We start from the raw sequence: 23034 nt of genomic DNA, 5'->3' as shown, positions 1-23034 counted from the left end.
ATAAACATATTATAAATGACATATCTCAAAACTAAAATGATTTAAAGTTTTATGCATATGAGACATGTATTGAGTTTACCTAAGCCTTAGACTCAACCTAAACGAATTACTAGTCTAAGTCTAATACCAATCTAAAGACTTAAGCATGTTGATTTGTTGATGATCTTCAAGCTCTAATAATCACAAGTTGTCCTCATCAAAACTAAACACGTAGTGAGGAAGCTTTCCAAAGTGCTCCTCTTGACATGCGCAATTTCAAAATCTATGAAGAAAATGCTCTGAAAACTGATTGAAACCTCATGTTCTTTTCTGTAACCGTCTATACCTGATTCAGCTTTTAGGCCCTCGCTCAAGCTAGAGATTCTCGCTTGAGCGAGCAAGACAACTATGTGCCTCACTTGAGCGGGGTGCTCTCGCTTGGGAGAGAGACATATAGAGATTTGGCCTCCAAAATTAGGAATTGTCGCTTAAGCGACAGCCTCTCGCTTGGGCTAGAGGACAACTTGATGTTTGGGCGAGCCTGTGGCTTGGGCTAGAGATCCAAAGCTCCTTTTACGTAGATTCCTTCAATTTCCATCTTTTCTTATCCTCATTCTTCTGCAATTGACATAAAAAAGTGTAAGGTCCTTAAATAAGATTAATCACACTAGATTCTTTAGAGTTGTGCATAAATTTCATCATAACTACACAATAAGTGCCTAAAATTATATGAATTTCCTTTACAACATGACACTTAACAATAATATTTTTAAATGAGAAATTATAGAAAAATAAATCTTTAATATGCTTGGGTCACTAAATCAATGTCACATATATTGAGAAAAAATTAATGGGGTCATGACACATGAAATATGAGGTGCATTGTACATAATGGAGGTTTTTGGGTGACGCTCTCCCATGAGCTGACAAGTGATAAGTAGTTAAGGTTAAAGTGTGGTGAGTAGGGCTGGCAATAAACTGAACCAACTCGGTATTCGTTTGAAACTCGATTCGTTATTTAGCTCGATAAACTTGGTTGATGAATCAAATGAGCTGAACTTGAGCTAGAAATTGAGCTCGTTAAACAAACGAGCGGAACTTGAGTTGGATATAGTTCGGCTCGTTAAGTTCATGAGCTAGCTCGATATATATATATATATAATTATGTATTTATTTATTTATATATATACATATATATATATATATATATATTTATTTATATAAACTAATTTTTATGTTTATTATGACTCATACATTATTTTTTATATTTATTGTTATTATATATATAAAAACATTATATTTATATATATAACCTTTTGAAGTATTTTTAAAAATTTAATTAATTATTTGAGTTGTCCAAATGAACCATTCGAATTGAATCGAATGGTTCGCGAACTTCAACCGAGCCAAATTCGAGCTAAAACAATAACTCGTATTAAACTCGAGTCGAGTTTCAAACTAAGTCAATCTTTATCGAACTGAACTCTGGTTCGACTCAGTTCGACTCGTTTCCAGCCCTAGTGGTGAGTGTATTGAAAAAGAAATGTCACATGAATTAAAACAAAGGGTCATACTTTTTAGTATGTGAAAATCTATGGTAAAAATATGGACTTGTTTTGGAAAGAAAAGGTAAAGAATAATGTAACATTTGTCATCAATAATATTTTTTTCTTATATATATAATAGATTAATTAATCATATATTAAAATTCAACTCAAAAAGTAAAGGTCATATGTATAAACAATGAATTATTTTGGATATATATGGTAAAAAATGTTACAATATCATGCAAGTATATTTTCCATTTGGATCGTTATTATTATATCATTTAGAATAACTTTTAACTATATAATTATACAATAAATTAATTGGACTAATTCATATTTAAATTTGATTAATCTTTACTAAGATACTTATACATAATGTTCTAGCCCAAAAATATATGATGTCACTTTTCTTCTTGGCTATACATGTATTATTATCATCTAAGAGGCTAGCCATGTCCTTCAATTGTCCATACTATGAAGTAAAAATATATATTTTGGATATCTATTTTTTATTTTACTTCAAAATAATTTGATTATAAAAGAAAAAACTATGTATTTATTATAATTAATTTATTGTAGTATTCTATTGTATTGTCTTTTATTTATTGTTTTTGACTAGTTTGAATACATTTGTCTGAAATGTTGATGCTGAAACATCATATTTTATTTATAAACGTTTGAAAGGTCTCATGCTTTGTGACTAATGTAGAAACCGAGAAATATTACGCTATAGTTATTATTCTTGTATCCATGTTATTAATTACTTATGTTGGCGATGACCATAGTAATGTCAAAATGAGGGTTTGGACTCCTTTCTAGTATCAAACCATTGATTTGGTGAAGCGGCTTGAGACTCTGTTGATAGACCATTGAAATTTGATGAAGTAGATCGAGATTCTCTTGATGGACCATTGAGATGTGATGTAGTAGTTGTATTCAACAATATTTCTCTTAAAAAAACCTCTAACTCATAAGTGCCTTCAATAATAGAATCATAAAATGCACGTAGAAGTTTATTTTATAGATTCATAATGTGCATAGAATATGAACATTTTTTTTATTTAGACAATGTTACATGAATTTAAATGCATCCTATAATTATCATGAAATGCAAGTAATGTTGACATTGAGCATATACTACTTAAAAATGCACGACATGCATGTGAAGATATATACATTTGATTTATTTTGGGATGTAAGAATGATAGGAGAATGCAAACTTTTATGTATATGATATTATGCATGATACATAGTTAAGGAATGCGTGAAACTTTTTCTGAATGCAGGCGAGTGCTTAAAAATAAACTTTTTCTGAATGCAGGTGAGTGCTTAAAAATGTAATTTATGATGACTCTTATGTTTTGAAAGGCATGAATGTAATTATTATGAGATATATATGAAATGTCGGAATGTTTATGATATGATTTATTTATTTTTATGTTTTTTTATGATTGGAAAATTTACAACAGTGAATACAATGATACAGTGAGATAACAAATATGAATGATTTATTTGTATTTTTATTTTTGATTAATTCATGAATAAGTGGTGTATGTATGAATGATGTATTTAATTCTTTAAGGTACACATGTATATATGAATGAGTGAATGCATAATAATTTTTTAAATGCATAAGCTAATGAATGATATTTTTATTTTTTAATGCATGAACGAATTCATAGTTGAATGAATGAATATTTCTTTTTGAATGCATGAACAATTGAATACTTGAATGAATGAGAGAATTTTTCTTTTTCAATTGAATAATGAAGTTTTCCTTTTTAAAATGCATTTGTGCATGAATAATGGATGGATAAGTGGGAGAATGTATGGATAATTTTTTTACAAGAGGCACTACAACATTTTTTACCTATGACAACGACTAAAAACTGTTGCCAAATGTAGAAAAACCGTTCTCTTTGTCATAGGTAACGGTTTTGTAACTGTAGTAGTCTGAGGTATTGCCTTTTCTTTAAGTCATGGTTTTTTGACTTTTGGCAACACATTTTAAAATCGTTGTCTTTGGTCATTTCAAAAGGCAACGGTTTTTTTCATCGTTTACACTAATGGTTAAAAACCATTGCTATAAGAAAGGGTGAAAACCATTTCCATTGATCATTTATAAAGCCAACAATTGAAAACCTTTGCATTTAGTCGTTTAGCATAGGCAATGATTTTCCTTTATCATTTACTCCAACAATTAATATCTAAATGTAGGGATGAAAACCATTGCTTATTTGAATGATATACCTTTTTGTTTATATATTTAAATGCATGGATGAATTTTTTGAGTAAATGTATGCACGGGTGGAGTGTGTAATGATACAAATTACAAAGTGCATGCATTTTAGAGTAATGGCCCTACCTCCAGTGGTTTAGCCATCAGTATAACATATCGTGTGTTATTATGAATTGACATCTGTCACATAGTTTAGACTAACTTAGGATTAATATGGGTTACCTGAGTTTACTTTTAAATTACCCATATGATGATGGATCCTATTATGAGTACTATATTGTGCATGCACGTGATCTACGATGTGCATATGACATACAGTTACCAATGTGAAATGATATCCTATAATACTTGAGCTTGTGATGACAATTGAATAACTTTATTTAAGGGACTTGAGTCCCAATTTATGGCATGACTAATACAAGATGCTTTCCAAGGTTCGCATTAGGTACACCTACAAGGTTTTTTGGAATGTCTAAGGAAAATGGACGTCTTAATAAGCTCTAGACATCAAGGTGCCCATATTGCAACTAATCCAAAGAGGGAAATCCAAATATTATGGGGTTAGAAACAAGAGTCGTGTCCGAACTCCTAACTCACAGTACTTGGTTACAATCTAAGTGACTCACACCACCAATATCAGAGACGACGAAAATCATAACCAACAATGCTAGTATCTCAGCTATATAAAAAATATATCATAAATACCCGGGTATATAACATATGTATACAAAACGCTATTATACTATACTATGTTGGGAAACATATGAATTTAAATAAAACCATTAACAAAAATTATAAATACAATAGATAATTATATAATTACAATAATAATGACTATTACTTCATTTTTTTAATGAAATAAAACAAAAAAAGAACTAAATAGTTAAAAGGTATGATTACCCATGTATTTAGTGATTATGGGTCTTACTCTCTTCAAAATGTCCATAGTGGAGTTATCAACTATTGCGTCCTGATTTTCGGCTACGGGACTTTCTAGAGTCGCGTAAAAAATGTAGAAAAATATTTTACTATATCCTTCCGTTTTAAATGATATTCCTCACTAAATTGCATGACTTATTTCATACCTTAAAGTTATTTGGTTATTTAATTAATTATTGAAAAAATTGACAAATTTATTTATTTTTTGTTTTCTTGCCTAACAATATGAAATATTGCTTTTACGTATCCCTATTGACAATAGGAAATCAAAACTATGTAGTTCTTTAAGAAAATTGTTTGTTGGTTGAATATTTTAATTAGAAGTAGAAGAGACATAGCATGATCGTCCAAATAATGAGTTGAAGAAAAAATAAATCATTGATGACCTTTCCTTCATTCTTGATAAGATTAGTCAATTATATATTTTTTCAAGATAAAATATTTATTATTAGAGGAAAGTAATTTTTTTATCATTTATTGTTATTGTTGCTAATTTTTAATTTAATTAAAAAAATATTTTATTGTTATTTAGGAATTAAATTAAATGAATAGAAGTGTGGCAATACGACTATTGGAAGATAATATAAGGGTGAGAAATGATATTACTATTCACCTTCATCTTTGATTAATTCCAAAAGTTAGTTACTTGATAAGAAATTATAATAAATATTATCATATATAAAAAATATTTTCAAAAGTAAATAAATTTATTAATTGTCATTTTTATTCTAGTAATAGTTCCGATTATTTTTAAACATTAGCACATTTTTATTTAATTAAAAACAATTTGTTAACTAATTACTAAAAAAGGAATTATCTTTATATTTATTATATATATCCCTTAAAATGTTATTATAATTAGTTATTTATTATTCTTGTTGAATTTTTGTTTAACATTATAAAGAAAAAATGTTTGTTAAAATTATATTTTGTTTAAATAACAATAATCTATGATTGGGGTTAGTAGAATTAAACAAAAAACAGAAAATAAATAAAATAAAAATATCCGGTGGAGTGAATAGTGCACGAACTTGATTGACCATGTTATATTTTAAGAAAAATAATAAAAGGGGTGAGCTTCTAAAAACTCAAGTTTCATTTTATTATTATTTTTAATTTTAAAAAGAACAAAATGATGAGTTTCTATAACTTCTATATTTTATTATCTATAACTTCTATATTTTATTATTTCTTATTATTACGTGGCAAAAATAAATACCTCGTCGAAAGAGGAATTAATAATACTGATTTACCACACTTCAAGGGCTGAGTTATGAAAGGATAGGAGGGGCAGCTGGATTTTTTTATTTTAGTTTTTGAATATTTTTTTTTACTATTTTCTTACGGGAATATATTTTTTATCTCAAAAAGTGTGTCACTTCATGTATTATTTGGCCTGAAAATACTTAAATATTAAACTTTTAAATTATAAAATGTGACGCATAGAGTATTACACACTTTTTGGGGCAGATATACTCCCTTTATTTATACCTGACTAACGTCTTTATGGACATACTTGGAGTTCACATATTTATTTAATTTGTAGCTTCATAAATAAATATAGTGCAATTTGTGTGGTTCTTTTAAAAATTATATATAATTGATCAAGTTCTCTTATATATTTAGATGTTGATATTGTTTATAACAATATAACTTTATTTGAGTTGATAATGATTTTACACTTGATGAAATATATTATGTATGTATTAAAATATATTCTAAACATACTTATAAGTCATTTAATATTGATAATATATATTTTTTTGTCCAAAATTTCTATCCAACGAGTTTCAATGAGCAATGAAGATTAGTTTAAAATCTCAATGTTAACATTTTATTTTTGGTGTCGTTAGCCAATCAAGTTTGACAAAATTTCTATCATATGTCGTTAGTCATATCTTGCATTATCAAATAATTCGTCTTATTTTATCTATTGTGATTTTTACCATCGTTAGTTATATATTGCATTATCAAGTAATTCATCTTATTTTATCTTGCATGCGAGAACATATTGGTTTATATTTTAAAAGAAATAGTTAAAATTTTATCTTTGACCTCCCCATATATATTTTTGCTATTCAATTAATTTTAAATATAAATTGTAATTAATATCATTGTCCCTCCTAAAATTTTGATCAAAACAGCCATGATAACATCACGGTGGAAAGTAGTAGACTTTCAATTATGCCAGCAATTCTCCTCATTTGTTCTATATAAATGAAATTCAAAAGCTGATATGATTGTGATTGATGTTGGTGTTCTGCTACTCAGAACCCTTTTGCTGAAGCCATTACTGTTTTTCTCTTCCTTATTTTGTTTGGCAAAAAAATCGTCTTTTTAATCGATTCTTTTGATACCTTTGTGATTGGCCATTTGATCCAAACAAAAAACCCATTTGCTGTTTATTGTTTCTGTGATAAATAATGAACTCTTCAACAATGTTGGATTCATTTGTGTTTCAGCTCACACCCACTAGAACTAGGTAATAACAATACCCATTCATTCATTTATTAATGGATTACATTGAAAATGTTATTTGTGTCATTTTCTTCCACATAACACTCCTAAAAGAATGCAATAACTAAACTTTACAATGTTGAAGGTTTCTTATGTTCCTCTGTTAATACTTGGCATTTGGGTATGTATCTATTTATGTTTTTTCAGAATATAATTTTGAAGGGGAATGAATAACTTTGGAAACTCTAGTTTTGAAGGACGCTCTAAATGTGTATTTTCATAATTATTGAGATTTTTCTAGGACAAAATGTCAAAATATGTTAATAATTTTAATAAAATTATATAGTTAAATTATTGTCTATTTTTATTGTTAATTATATTTAAAGAAAAAATGAAAAAATTATTATTACATGATCATTACTTTTATCTTGTCCAATCTAAATTTCACACACTCCTAGCTAAAGTAGAAAATTGTCTCCCTTTCTCATTCTCTTCCTTCCTCGTCATTGGCCCTTGATCCCCTCCTTCCCTATCAGTCGTAGCTCCCAAATCTTTGTTGTCTATTTGCGAGTTGAGTTTTAAAGGCGAAGGAAGAGAAATGACTACAAAGCGTTCTCTTTCTCTTCCTTCCTCTCCATAACTTATCTTGCAAACAGACGGTAAATGGTACCAGTTGTTGTAGTTAATTTTCTTATTTGGCTGTGGTTCAGCTCAGTTTTATTGTCTATTCTGTTAGTTTAATTGGTCTCAACATGATTTTGTTTTTTGTAATATTGCTATTTTATAGCAGTTTAATAATGATTTCAGAAATTTCACAGGTTTAAATTTGGTTAGGAGATTCTCTATGTAATCAAATTTGAAGTTATATGGATATTACAGTGCCATTGTTTACAAGTGTCATTACTAAAACTCAAGTTTAAGAAAGGAACACTAACTCTCCGAAAACCTCTTTAGTTTTAAACTTGTGTTTTATATGTCGGGGATCGATGCATGTAATAGCTCTTTCTAAGCAATGAGACAATGACATGGTATTTGTAGCCTGAATTGTAGTTTTTTTATCCTTCATTGTCCACATTTTTTCTGTGAATCAGGTTTGACTTGGTTATAACCGCTAAAGGAAAGAAAGAGAAAATTGCTTCTAGCTTGCTTGACCCATTTCTATCCCACCTAAATGTTGCTAAAGATCAGATGGCTAAGGGTGGTTATTCAATTATTCTCGATGTTGATGGTCGCGGTGATGCTACATGGTTTACGAAGGGGACAGTGGAAAGGTTGGCTTGCTATTTTTTGGTGTATTTATAATGCATTCAGCATAGCTTAAGAGTTGAATTGAGATTGATCTTTCATAAATATGTGCTCACTGGAGCAATGTAATCCTTAGTCTTAAATTTCAGTTATGCCTCTTCTTTTACTTTTAATGTCTTCTAACTGTAATCCATAAGATTGAGGACCTAAAATTTTCCCTCTAACAATGTTTCTAGGATAAATTTTATTTTCATAAAAGTTACTCTGCTGGACTAATTTTCTCTATTCTGTAGCTTTGTTCGCTTTGTGAACACTCCTGAGATACTGGAACGTGTGTATACAATAGAATCTGAAATCTTACAGGCAATTGTAATTCAAGGAAATAATTCTTTGGGAGTTAGCTCTGTGAGTAAATACCTGCAAATATTCTATGATTCATTGACAATAGTTGAATATCTGTTTCAGTAATCATGTATTTCTGCAGTTGGAAGAAAACGAAGTAAAACAAGCAGAAAACGACGAAGGCACTTCGGAAAGAACAAGTATGTCTATTGCAAGTTATCATTGTGTATAACTAACTTTGTATTGAAATGTGGACGCTTTTAAAGTGCTGCAAATATTTATAAGTGTTTACAACTAACATGTCACTGCTTTACACAGGCAGGAAGAGTCTGAATGATACTAATGAAGAGAAAGCAATTGCACTTTACAAGGTCAGTAGATCTTTAATACTTTAAATCCATAATCGTGGTTTATCGAGTTTAATATTTGCTTATAAGTCTGTGTGGTTATGTGCCAGCCAAATGCAGAGCCACTTGAAGCAAATGGAAGCATCACATCAGAAGGAAACTCAAAGTTATATGTCCTTCAATTTTTCGGTTTTTCCCATTTTATATGATCATCCCTCACAGACTATAAAATTTTATTTTTAATTACGGGTTGTATATAAACGTATATAAATTCATTGAGTGTCCATACCAGACCTTGCATACATGAAGTTCTTTCACTTGAGTTTCTTGCTGGAATACACTTGTAGAAAATAAAGCAAAGATGCTACCAAGTACCAACGTAGACAACTGCATTAGGAGATGGAGTTACTCTAAAAATCGGTTAAAATATTATGGAACTTTTGTTTTGGTTTGAGCATCTTTTTTACCATCGCCGAGTATATAGATATTCTGCTTGGAGTAAGAAAGACAAGGGAATTTTACGGTGAATCTTATATGTTAACTTACCCATAAACATGATATTTACATGTTGAGAATAATTCATAATCCAAACGGGTATACCCATAAACATATCCACCAATGTATTAAACAGCATGTCAGAAGATGATGTTTTTTGGGTTTAGGATCATTAAACAGGTATGCAAGTTGAGATGGTTTAGTAATGCATCTATTATAGCTTAAGCTTTTGGGACAAGTGTTTCTACATTGTCATATATTTTTAAATAAAGCTTCGCTGAATTGAGCTTCTGGTTCCCCCCTATTGCACATAAATATGATAGATTAGTACTCTTTTTTTATATTCATTTAGCTTTGCACTATTGTAAAACATGTGGTAAAAAATCTGTTTTGTGTTCACTTCTGCTGCATGTTGTATTAGAGTTCATCTTCTGAAAGTCCTAGAGGCACGTAAATCAGTGCTGCAGAAAGAGCAAGGCATGGCATTTGCATGTTCTGTTGTTGCTGGTTTTGACATTGACCATATAGCAGCTTTGATGTCATTTTCTGAATGCTTTGGAGCATCTCAGTTGTGGTAAGAACAATTTTCTTCATAAACCAAGTTGACCTTAAATATTAGTTGGTGAAATGTTGGGTTCTTCACACATTGGCCTGTATATATATATGACTTCTGTACAATCTTGCGGATGCTAATTTTTGTTGAATGCCAGGGATGCATGCAAAAAGTTTAGGGATTTATGGAAAAGAAAACATGAAACTGGACAATGGCTTGAAATTGAAGCTGCTGATGTGATATCCAATAATGCATCTGGTTTTATACTTCCCGATATGACGTCTACATCCCATACTGAGTTCAACCTGGAGAATAATGGGAAATCAAGTTCAGGTACCTTACAATTCCAGTAGACTGTGAAATAATAAAATTATGGACTAATCATGGTTTAATGTGTACATTTATAATAACTCATCACTCTTTCTTACATGCCCAAACAAATACATACACATATTTGGACCAAACCCACTTTTAGCAATTTCTTACCTTTTTTAAAATTTATGAGTTGCTCCTTCAAAGATTCCCGAGGCTACTTGACTCATTTATCTGAATGACTCGTTGTGAGTCTCCTATTTGGGTTTACTTTTTCCTTGCTTTTTATTTTGTTTACTAAAGTAGGACTAAGAGGGTGAGCCTTTTCGCAATTCCTAGAAACAATCCATGTTTGTCTTTTTTCTTCACCAAAAACATGTCCTGACATTCTTGTCTACACATTTCCAGACGTGCCACCAATGGACCGCCAACCACCCATAGGCCAGCAAGATAATATTCAAGGTCAAGTTCCACATCACATGTGCCCTCCTTGGCCTGTTCATTCTCCGCCGGGTGCTATACCAGTTTACCAGCCATATCCAGTACAGGGCATACCCTACTATCAGAGTTATCCAGGAAATGGTATGTTTATGCAGCCACATTATCCACCTATGGAGGACCCAAGACTAAGTTCTGGTCAATATGTGGGGCCCAGAAGGCATTCCATGGATAGTAAACAGGGTAATTATACTGAATCAGAAACATGGGATGTAGAAGCTTCAAAATCAAGGTCACCACAGGATGGAGCAAATATAGAGAGGGAAGGTTCACAGACTGGAAGTCGACGGAAGAAGGCTAGCCAATCCGGGAGGCAGAAGTCTGGCATGGTAGTCATTCGGAACATAAATTACATAACAAAGATAGAGAAATCTTCTGGCAGTGGATCATATTCAGACTCTGCATCAGAAACTGATGACGATGCTCAGGAATCTGTGAGGACCTCAAAAAACAGTGAACCCAAAAAGGAATCTTTGAATGATAAGGAAGAAATCATCCATGGGAAGGATGCAGAAGGAGGGCACTGGCAAGCATTCCAAAACTGCTTACTCAGAGATGTTGATGAGGATAGACATGCCATTGACCAATACCATTTTGATGTGGGAAAGGTGGATCACATGAAAAGAAAACAACATGTTGCAGGCAATGATCCTTTGCTTTTCATTGAGCGGAATATGCATGACGTTCAAGGCAGTAGTACTATGGATATGCCTATCATTAGCAAAGGGTTGGCCCGTGTGCCCATGGCATCCAGTGATGATTTATCTTTATCTGTAAGGGAAGGGCAGTCTGGTGATGTTAGGTCTGTAGGTTATGTACAATCTTTAGAAGCAAACAGCGGGGGTGGTTATAGGGAAGCTGCCAATGATGATTTCATCATTCCTAACCAAGAAAGTCAATTTGGTAAGTCATATCCTTCCTTGGATATAGAAACTGTCAGCGGACTAGGTTATTCAAACAATAAATTGCAAAGCAAGTTGTTTCATGACATGAATGACGACTCCTACATAGTGGATTATAGATCAAGTGAAGTCAGTGATGCCAGAAGTGTTGTGAGAATGGCTATTGACATGGACTCTGAGTTCCAAATGGGGCATCAAAAGGAAGAAAAATCTTCCAATCAGAGAAACCATAGCAATTTTCAGCCTGATGAATTGAGCATGATGCCTCAAAGGGGATCTGAAAGGGACTCAATGAGTTATGACCCTGCTTTAGATTATGAAACGCAGGCTCTGGCTGGTGCTTTAGAAGATAGGAACAAAGAGGCATTGGCTGACACGAAACCAGGATCTAAGAAGTTAGATAAGGAGACGAAATCAAAAGTTACTCCAAATATTTCAGATAGAAGAAATAGCATTGGGCCAATAAGGAGAGGGAAGACTACTAGACCAAGTCCTTTGGATGAAGCATGAACACGTGCTGATAAGATAAGAAACTACAAAGCTGATCTTCAGAAAATGAAGAAAGAGAAGGTACTCACTTCCAGTCCCATAGATCCCACCCAACTGTCGTTCCCGCCACTTTTATATTTCTATTACATATAATTAACTTAAAGTGGATGTAAAGCATTAATCAAGAAGATCAGTAACCTGAATCTAGGATCTTAACATAGTTTTTACTATGTTTACATTTAAGATCATTCAAGATTCACATTTTGAAGGTCATTCATCTGTTATTGAACTGTCTATTTCCTTTTCTTTATTATAACTAGGAAGAAGAAGCGAAAAAAGCGCATAGAAGCTCTAAAGATGGAGAGGCAAAAGAGGATTGCTACTAGGAGTAGCTCAATCACTAAACAGTTGCCAGTGCCATCACAGCTAACCAAGAAACAACTTCCAACAAAACTTTCGACGAGTTCTTATAAGGGATCAAAATTTAGTTATTCAGAGCTAGGTCCATCCTCATCCCTTCAAAGATTCTCTATCAAAACTGCTTCTGTCGGATCTAATGATTATTCGAAAATGTCAAGATCCAGCAGATTGAATACTGGAAGCCACTCAACTAAAAATAAATTAAGCCAGTCAGTGTCTTCTTTTCCCGAGTCTAAGCCAGAGAAGGGTGGGGGTTCAACTGATACTAAGGCATCAATGGCACGAATTCGAAGATTGTCAAAACCTAAAATGAATAACGCATCAATGGCACCAATTCGAAGATTGTCAGAACCTAAAATAAATAACGCATCAATGGCACAAATTCGAAGATTGTCAGAACCTAAAATGAATACCATTCTTCAGGATCCTTCAGTTAAACCACGTAGCACTGGGGCAATATCAAAGACTAAATCAGCTGATGGACCTGATATAAAAAAGGGTTCTGCCATTCTGAATCATGATAAAAGCAAGACAGCAGCCCTCCCAGAGCTGAAAATCAGAACTTCTAAAGAAAGTGATAGTGTCCAAACTCAATCATCAACCAAAGAGAAGACATGGAAGTTGAATGGTAACAAGTCTGATCCGAATTCGGAAGATACGATGCCGAAGAAAAATGAAATGAGATCTTCATCCAATGATGATGGGGATGACAATCCCGCCGTTGAGTAGACTGTTGTGATGCTTGAGCATGAGAAACCTTATGCTCCTCCTACCATCCCTATATCTGGAGATAAAATTGGGATATCAAAGAAACAATATGATAATGATAAAGTGGTTGAGAAAACTGAGACAGCGTCAAATTACATTCCTATTTGTGCACCTGTTTCACCACAAAGCATGGATATAATAGATAAAGAAACCACAGAGAACCAATCCCATCTGCAACCCGTATCTACTGTGGTATGTATTCATATCTTAGTTTAGAGTAGCTTTGATGGTAGTTTAACCGACTTCTTAGTTCACACTCCTTTAAGTATATTAGTGTGCATAAAAAGTTCAGATATCATCATGTGTTGAAGAAAACTCTGTTCAAAACTTTATGATAGTTAGAATTTGATAATATGGAATTTTAAATTTCAGAATTGATGTTATTTTAGACCATTAAGTGTATGGGCAAGAAATTTTAATTTGATCTTTGACATGCTCTCATTTATCCAAATTGTCAGTGCATGGGATAACTTACTGCATCAGCTAATTTTAATATCATCCAAAATCAGGTCAAAAATGATAATACAGAGAAAGAAACTTCAAAACCATCCAGCATTTCAATTGCCGAGGAAACATATCGCGCCTCACGTGCTCAAGTTTCATGGGCAGATCTTAGTACAAGAAATACTGAGTATGGTAATGCAGTCCCTACAAGGTTAGAGAATGCAGCAATTAGAACGGAGACTGTTAAAGCACATGTGTACATCAGGAACTCAACACTTGAGAATATTCCTGAAGAAATTGAGGAGGTTCCTGAAGCAATTGAGAAGTCTCGGATAAAGGAATCGTCGACAGGGTTCAAACAACTACTAAAGTTTGGAAGAAAGAGTCATAGCTCAGCTACTGCTGGACACAACACGAAATCAGATAACATGAGCATTGATGGTTCTGAGGCAGATGAGATTGGACCTAACAGTTCCTCTAGTGAAGGTAATCTGCGCCTTAAGGGCATCAGCATAATAAATTAATATCCAGAGATTACTAGCACTTCTAAGATCTCATTTTTAGCAATCATAGTGTTGATACCATCATCCCCCAAGCACCCAGCTTTCACATGTTTTTTAAAGTTAAAATTGTGAGGGCTGAGGTGCAATCCATTAGATCAAAGCTGACAAAACCTAATCGAGCTTAGGGAGTCCATGCGCTATCCATTAGGCTTTTATATGCTATATAGGCTCGGCTTGTTTAAGGCAATGTCTAGCCTGACCTATTCCCATCATTAACTATACTCAACACCAACAACACTCTTTTCCCTTCTTTGTTAGCCATAAGACATGAAGTGAAATAAAAATATCTGTGTTTTATGAGCTTTGGTTTCTCTAGAACTGCAAGGTGTACTTACCTGAGTTGACTTCATTTACCTGCATCATAACATTCAGGAAGGAATTTCTTTCTTCAAAACTGCAAGGTGGAAATTAGAGTTTAGAGTAAAATGTAAAGAACATGTAAAAATAAAAATAAAGTAAATTAGAGTTTTGGTGAAAGTCTTGTATTTTACCATAGCCTGTGCTTTAGAGCAGGTAGCCTAGATATAAATCTCTGTTCCTTTTCCTATATGCCTTTGTAGTATTAAATGGATGAAGATTGAGTATGTTGTCCACAAATTATGTGAAAGAAACCCATCAATTTTATTTGTTACATGGATCTATACCTAAAGTATCATCATATTTACCATGTCAACTTCAGTTCATACTTTGAAGGATTTGATCTCTCAAGATGAAACTCCTGCTACCAGCACAACTCAACAAAAGTGTAAGAACTCACAGCATGCTCAATTTATTTAGCTTGACTTTAATCAACTCTTTACTACATCATCATCATCTACATTCCTATTCTGAATATGGACCATGATAAACATTTTGTGCAGCTTGCTCTTTCGCAAAGAGATAATGATGTATTGATAGAATGGATGGTGTTCTTGGTTATGGTTGATGCAGTGAGACAAACTAAGCTAGACCATTTTACTTTTGTTACTATCGTCTAGCTGGAAAAGATCAATGACTAGTATTCATGTGCAAAAGTAATTTATAGATTCATGTTTGGTTGTTCATATGCAGAAGTAACAAACATTAAATTTGAATAATAAATATTTTCTTATACATTTTTTATAAGATATCATTTTAAAAAATCGATGGTTTTTTAAAAGCCATTTACATTTTCTATAACTCATTTTTTGTTTCTCTCATTTTCCCTTTATTCATCAATTCATTAATCAGTATGTTATAATGTTCTTAAAAGTCAAAATGGTTCACTACCCTTATCCATTTATTAATACTACTGTAAAATTATATAATTGTACATTGGTTCAACCAATATTATATAATTAAACCATATATCAATTAAGTTATACATTTTTTAAATATAATAAATTTATAAATATTATTGATTCACCATATTATAAATAATGAAATTTTTTCATTGATAAACGATTTTTTAGAATAATGTATCTCCTCACATAAGAAGATAACTTATCTCCTCTAGCCAGTAAAAATATGTCATGTGTGCTATTTTGTTTATTTTTAAAAATATTTTTATAGAAAATGATGAGACATGAAACATGTCATGATTTCAGTGGCAGAAGGAGGTAACTTATCTCCTTATACAAGAGATACTCCATTCCCTTAACTCAATGTATATTATAAGTATACAAGAGATACTCCATTCCCTTAACTCAATGTATATTATAAGGGAATGGAGTATGTCCTTGTATAAGAAGATAAGTTATCTCCTCCTGCCAGTGAAATCATGACATGTGTCATGTTTAATCATTTTCTATAAAAATATTTTTAAAAACAAACAAAATAGTGCTCTTATATAATTTTTCAAATACAAAAAGGAGAAAAGAGCATAAATATGATAGTTAGTTTAAGATTTCGCTCAGTGTCCTACTTAGTTTGAGCGCACTGAAGGAATTTTGCTAAACATAAAAGATTTGCTGAGCAAAAAAATGAGTTTCGCTCATCATAAGAACCAAGCTTACGTTGAGCAAAATAATGAGATTCACTCAGCGTAACAACCAATCTCAATAAGAGTTTCCGGGGTAGAGATGATATCCTTCTACAACTTATTTGAAAATAAACCTTAGTATTGAAGACCATAATTCCATAAGACAGTGTGCCTGGAACCCTGCTGTCTATAGAACATTCTTAATATTCACAATGGAGGATTTCCAAATTAACATACTCGGACTAGGAAAAATTAAGAATATTGTCTTATATTTGAAAATTTTAATTTTTCACACTGATTCTAAGTATGAATACCCATTTACATACCCAATATTTGAGATTTATGATGGAGAAAGAAGAAGATCCGAGGGAAAGTATGAAGGAGAAAGAAGAAGAGCGATCTAGGGGCAAGTATGAAGGGGGCATAGAAGAGAAAGGAAATAAAAAACAAATTTGTTGAGAGTGTAAAATTTAAATATGAAGATGTAATGATAATGCAATAATATTTAATCTTTATAATATTTAAAAGAAAATGTATCTTCTGGTATTGTGATTTTTTTTAAACTATTGTTATATTAATTACCATTTATATTTAATCATTATTGATTTTTAAATATTATAATACAAATGCATATTAACTAATTTATTGAATGTGTATAAATCTTTATACTAACAATGCATCCTAAAAGATTATACTCTCCTCCTTTACTAACATGTCAATGTGATTATACTCTCTTTTCCTATGAGTACTCAATATAATGTATACCTAGGGATGAGCATGGGCTGAGATTTGTCCCTTACTCGACCCTAAATATTGATCGAGTCATTTTTTGAATCCAAATCCAACTGTAGACTTGATAGGGTTGAGTCATTTTTTGAACCCGAACCCGACCCTAAACTAATGTACATATGGTAAAAAAATTAGAGAATCAATGATACTTTAACTAAAGAGATATCATTATTCTATGCATAATTGAATAGAGAAACATAAAAATATAACGAGTGAATAACAATGTGACGAGTCTCGGTCAGGTTATGTTTGTCTCTTATCTGACTCTAAATATTATCTGAGTCTAATATTTAAATCCAAACCAACCCTAAACCTGTTGAGACTCAACCATATACAGATCCGATCATGATTAGGTTAAGTCAGGTGAGCAAGTTGAGTCCTATTTACCCCTATGTATACATGTAAATTATGACTGACTTACTTGTATAAGTATAAAAAAAGGGATAGTTTGTATATTTTTAATAAAAGTCTTCATATGTCACTATAATTTACTCCTTTATACAATTGATTAATAAAACAAACAGTAGTTTATGTTAATATAGTTATTTGGTGGAAAACTCAAGGACAAATTAGTAAAAAAATACTTCAGCAAATGAATATAATATATCATAACTACTTTTTTGCCCCACTCAAAATTATTCCCTGCCCTCTCCCACCTTCATTTCATTCTCCCATTCTAAATCAAAATCCCTCTCCTCTCTTTCTCTAAATTACAATCTCTCTTCTCTCTTCCCCAAAATCATAATCCTTTTTCTCTCTCAACAATTTCCATTTTCTCTCTCCACCGTCACTGTCCATCTCTTTGTTTCTCTTACATTTTCTCTGCCACTTATCCCCACCCTACGCCACTTCCTCGATCCCTTTTCCTCTACCATATTCACCACCCTAATCCCATTTTTATATTATTATTATTAATTATTAATAATAATTTCTGCCACTTTTATTATCTTCTAACGTTTTTTATATTTATTTATAACTTCGAACCTTCTTCTTGTGGACCCGGTTTTTAATTCATTGGAAGAATTCAATATTTTACATTTATACCCCTCCAACACCAAGCATCATTGCGTGACCCTTGGTTGTTACGTGGCACGATTTCAAGCCCATGATGAAGAACCACTATCCTCGTAAGATGTTGCCACCTGTCACTAGTAGAAAGCGCAAGCACAAAGATTCTGACGAGCCGGCTAAGCCGAAAGCTTCTGAGCCGATTCAATCGAACCAGCTCCTAGCTGGCTATTTGGCTCATGAGTTCTTGACAAATGGGACTTTATTTGGAGAGAGGTTTAACCCTTACTCGACTCGATATAATACTAAACCAAGTTCAAACAAGACCGAGCCGAGTAAGAGCCAGATGGATTCTAAAGCCGTTGGTCCAGCTGTGAATTATGAGAGCTACGGTGACGTAGCGTACATTATGAAGACGGATGGGACCCACATAAAGGGAATTGTGAACCCCACACAACTATCCCAATGGATTCACATGTAGGGTTTTCGTGTGAGGTGAAGTGGATCGTTTCCATTTGGTGTTCCTACAAGTGCATGAAACTTATTCTGCAGACTAGCACAGGTTAGTCTGAAGTGGGTTGTCTTGTTAGTTTATGAAATGAAAAAAAGTTTAGTTTGTTTCTTACATGAATAGGTAGAAGTGTACTTATTTTTAATTTTAGAGTTTTAAATTGAGAGTGAAACTATGTACTAGAGTCAAGTTGAATGTGAAACTTAAGTTTCCAATGCATGAATTATTTTTGTGTTTAAGTATTATTATCTTCAACATTAGACTTTATGCTGAACAATTCTTTAGTGATAATAAGGGCATATTTACCTTGAATAGTTAAAATACATTAAGATACTAAGTTACTAACTCATTGTAGTTAAGCAATCTTGGATATATCTTATAATTGCATTCAAACTTACTTTAGAAAAGCTCATCGTTGAAAGTTCCTCAGGGGAATGGTGAACAATTTGCGAAAGAATATGGGATATTATTCGGCCTTCTCCTCATTGCTGTCAATGCAAATGACTTAAAGGCCATGAGAGCTATAATACAGTTCTCAAACACCAACCCGAGAACCTTTGGATTCATGAACGTTGTTGCATCTCCTACATTCCAAGAATATGAGATCCTCCTAGAATGTATGTGCCAAATCAACCCTAGACATATATGTGCCAAATCGACTCAAGGTGTATCTATTCATCAAGACTTAGAAATTCAATGAATAAATCATTAAAGAGCTAATCGATGTGCGCTCATGTCCCTCCAACATCATCAAACAAGGTCAAGTTTATGGGTTGAAGTGGGGTTTGTCAATGTAGTTGAACAGTGAGAATGAAACTTGTTCAAACCCGTTTTTGCGTTGGCAATATATGGCATGGTACTCTTCCCTTTTGTTCATGACATGATTGACCAAGTTGCTATAAATGTTTTTGCCAAGTTTAAGATATTTGAAACCAACCCTGTGCCAGCTATGTTAGGGGAAACCCTCATACCATTTTGAAGATGTCATGAGAAGCGTAGCCACAAGATCAGAAGTTACGTTCAAGCACCATCAATACAAGGATTGGTCTCGATATCCCCTGTGTAGATTCAGGAACACAATGATCAAACCCATGCAACTGGCTAATTGGAAGACACTCTTCAACAAAGTTACACCCACCTGATGTTGTAGAGTAATTGGAGTGTTTTCACATGATCCATTTCCCAAATGACAGAAAATTGAGGTGTGTTAGTGATTGGTAACTTCAAGTGGTTTGCAAGCTTTGGTTGCAATATATTAGGAGAGTTGTTAGTGTCAACCAAAGCTGTCACGGCCACGGACACATATCAGTTGTCCCCAACTCTGTCCTTATTTCTTGTCCTAGCCAATTGAAAAGTGACACGTACCTAAAATAAAAATTCATAAAAATAAAAACTAACAAATTTACAATATTAAGTGCAATGTTATTGGTTTGGGACAAAAGATCCTAGTCTCACATTCACATGGTGACCATAAATGGAACCAAATTTTTTGAGGGTTTTGGTAGAAAGTTGGCCACCCAGGGATTGGTCGGAAATGTGAAAATGAATGAGGTTGTTAGAAATGGTGTAGGTTCCGTAGAGTGTAATCCAGCGTCCAAGAGTATAATGTAGTCATCTCCAGCAATAAATGGAATTATTTTGTTTGACATCTTTGACAAGCATGGAATTTCTTGTCACGATTCTAACAAAGGCCCTATGCACTTCGCTTTAGGAGGTTGGGTAGGTGGGATAGTGTATGTGGTTTTGGGGATGTATGTAGGAATGAGGTGTGGATTAAAATGTGAGGGTTTCAGGGTAACACAATTGGAATCTCAGACTTTAGCTTCCACTAACTTCGCTAATGCAATGGATTTGGGATGCAAAATTGTTAATTCATGTCCAATTTTGAGTAAAAGCTCAGAAATATAACAATTAATGATTACATTGTTTCTCAAATTGTTTCTCAAATTGTTGTTGATAATCAGCGATAATACCCATTTGTTTTAATTTAAACAACTCTATTTTATGATTAGTGTAAGATGATGAGCCAAAACGGGTCTCAAAATTCCTAGTGAAGGAGTTTCAATTAAGTAATTGAGAGTTATGTAACATCCATTTAAACCAATTGAGTGCGTCACTTCATATAGAAAGAAATCATGCGTAGACGTTGATCTATGGATCCCATATAGAGCTGAAAAAACTGTTCAACTTGAAAAATCTAGTCAAGAGCCATAAAAGGTAGGATATTTTAAAATGAAGGTTGTGGGTAAGGTGGTAGTAGTGTGTAAAATGTGGGTATAGATGGATGTGAGAATTGGGAAGTAAGATGGAGAGGGAATTAGGGATATTAGGGTTGGAGATGTTAAGAGTGAGGTATGAGGAAGAAGCATGGAGAGGTGATCCATGAGGTGGATGGGAAGGAATAAAAGGGAGAAATTTAATGTCAGCAAGCTTATGTGTATTATTGTGTAAAATAGTAGTAATGATATCATGTCTAGGATTTTGTTCCTTTTATTTTCCTCAATTTCTCAACGAGCGATGGAGTCATCTAACTCTGTGATTTGAGAGACATTTTAGAATAAATGAAAGGCATAAAAATGTTAGGCTGGAAATTAAATGTGAGACTATAATTATAGAAATTTCTGAGAAGAATAAGTAAATTATCAAACCATTCATTGCTTCATTATTCCTATTATAATATGAAAATATCTAGGATAAAATTAATATATACAGTACACGTGTTTATATCTAATAAAGAGACAATTTGTATTAATCTAATAGTCATATTATTTCAAAACATAGTCATTATAACAAATAAGCTTAGATGAATTTCGTTTGGGCTTGCTAGTCCACTATGGGTGCTACAATCTCCCTACATATTGTCTTTTTCTTTTAAACAATGTTTTTTGTATGACTATTTTGTTCAACACTCATAAATTTGTTGTATTGGAAAATTAAAAATGAAAATGACATTATTGTTTATACTTGATCTTAGTGTGTTATTAAAACCATACTAGTTATCAAACCGGTCAAAGTACTGGTACAGTGGTATAGTGTTACAACTGGTAGTTCAATAATTAAATTACATGCCGGTTAAACCGGACATACATGTTCATATTTATATATATAAACCTATAACAAAAAAATTTCAAATAGGTAGATACTCAAATTTATAATCTATATTTATAATCTACTCAAAATTCACATAAACAAACAACTTTAAGTCTTTAACAAATTCAAAGTGTAAATTGCAAAACATATATCAATCCAAATGTATCACTTAACAAACGCAAAATATAAATAAATGAAATAAGTTCATAACTCACCCTACAAAACAAATAAATTTGGAGTTTTAACATTTAACACCGAGAGTCAAAGTTGTCTCATATCGAGGTTCCATTTTTGCACCAAATCCTACCTTCACACAATTGACCCCAAAATTACACAAATGTCACTGAGATTACACACCAATGTTAGGAACCAAAAGGTGTAATCTACTATGTTTGGAAGCATGTGCCTTGAAATGTTGAAGAAGAGTTGAAAAGAGGGGTCACCGTGTAATGAGTTTTTAAGTTTTTTTTAAAATAAGTATATAAACTGGCCAATTTAGTCAAATTTTGGTTAGGGATTCGGTTCACCAGTTTTCCAGTTAAACCGTCCGACACGGTATAGTTTTTATATCACTGCTTTATCTAGCTTCTCTTTATTTATGAAGAAATAAGGTTTATGTGGAAAAAATATTAGGTAATGTTTGACCAATAGTTTCAAATGCATCACTACAATTGATTACACATAATGATGTTACTAAAGATAGGATAGCAATCCAAATATCACCCAACATTTATCATGTTGTTGAACTCATTAGACTCGAGAACCCATTGGTCTCAAACACAAGATCACTCAATATAAGTTTGGCACTCATATTAGGGAGAGCACATTTTCATCTCACATTTTGTATCATTCGATATTCCATGAATTGTGATTGGTTGAAAAATATATATTTAAGTTAAAAATTGAATTATTAAGTATTTTTTTGACCAATCACAACTCATAGTACATGAAGTAACACAATATTATCGAACTGAAGATGTGATATCATATTAGCTATATATAACATATCTAAACATCTCAGCTACCACTACAGCCTCACCCTTGTTGCTACAAAGACAATCATACAATGCACGAAGCATGTCCTCATCTATTCCTCTCGAATATGTGCCCAAACATCAATAGCTTTTCGACCTAGCATGCGCAAGTTGGTTGATGTCC

The 23034-nt window shown here is 32.6% G+C and overlaps 1 pseudogene; it reads left to right on the top strand.

Moving 5' to 3' along the window:
• The first annotated feature begins 7024 nt into the window (after positions 1-7024).
• Positions 7025-15587, top strand: LOC109339700 (annotated as a pseudogene).
• Positions 15588-23034: the final 7447 nt, after the last annotated feature.

Source organism: Lupinus angustifolius, unplaced genomic scaffold, assembly GCF_001865875.1.
Source record: "Lupinus angustifolius cultivar Tanjil unplaced genomic scaffold, LupAngTanjil_v1.0 Scaffold_90_15, whole genome shotgun sequence".
In the NCBI taxonomy this organism is placed as follows: Eukaryota; Viridiplantae; Streptophyta; class Magnoliopsida; order Fabales; family Fabaceae; genus Lupinus; species Lupinus angustifolius.
Note: the sequence above shows the minus strand (reverse complement) of the source record. Positions and strands in the feature narration are given on the sequence as shown.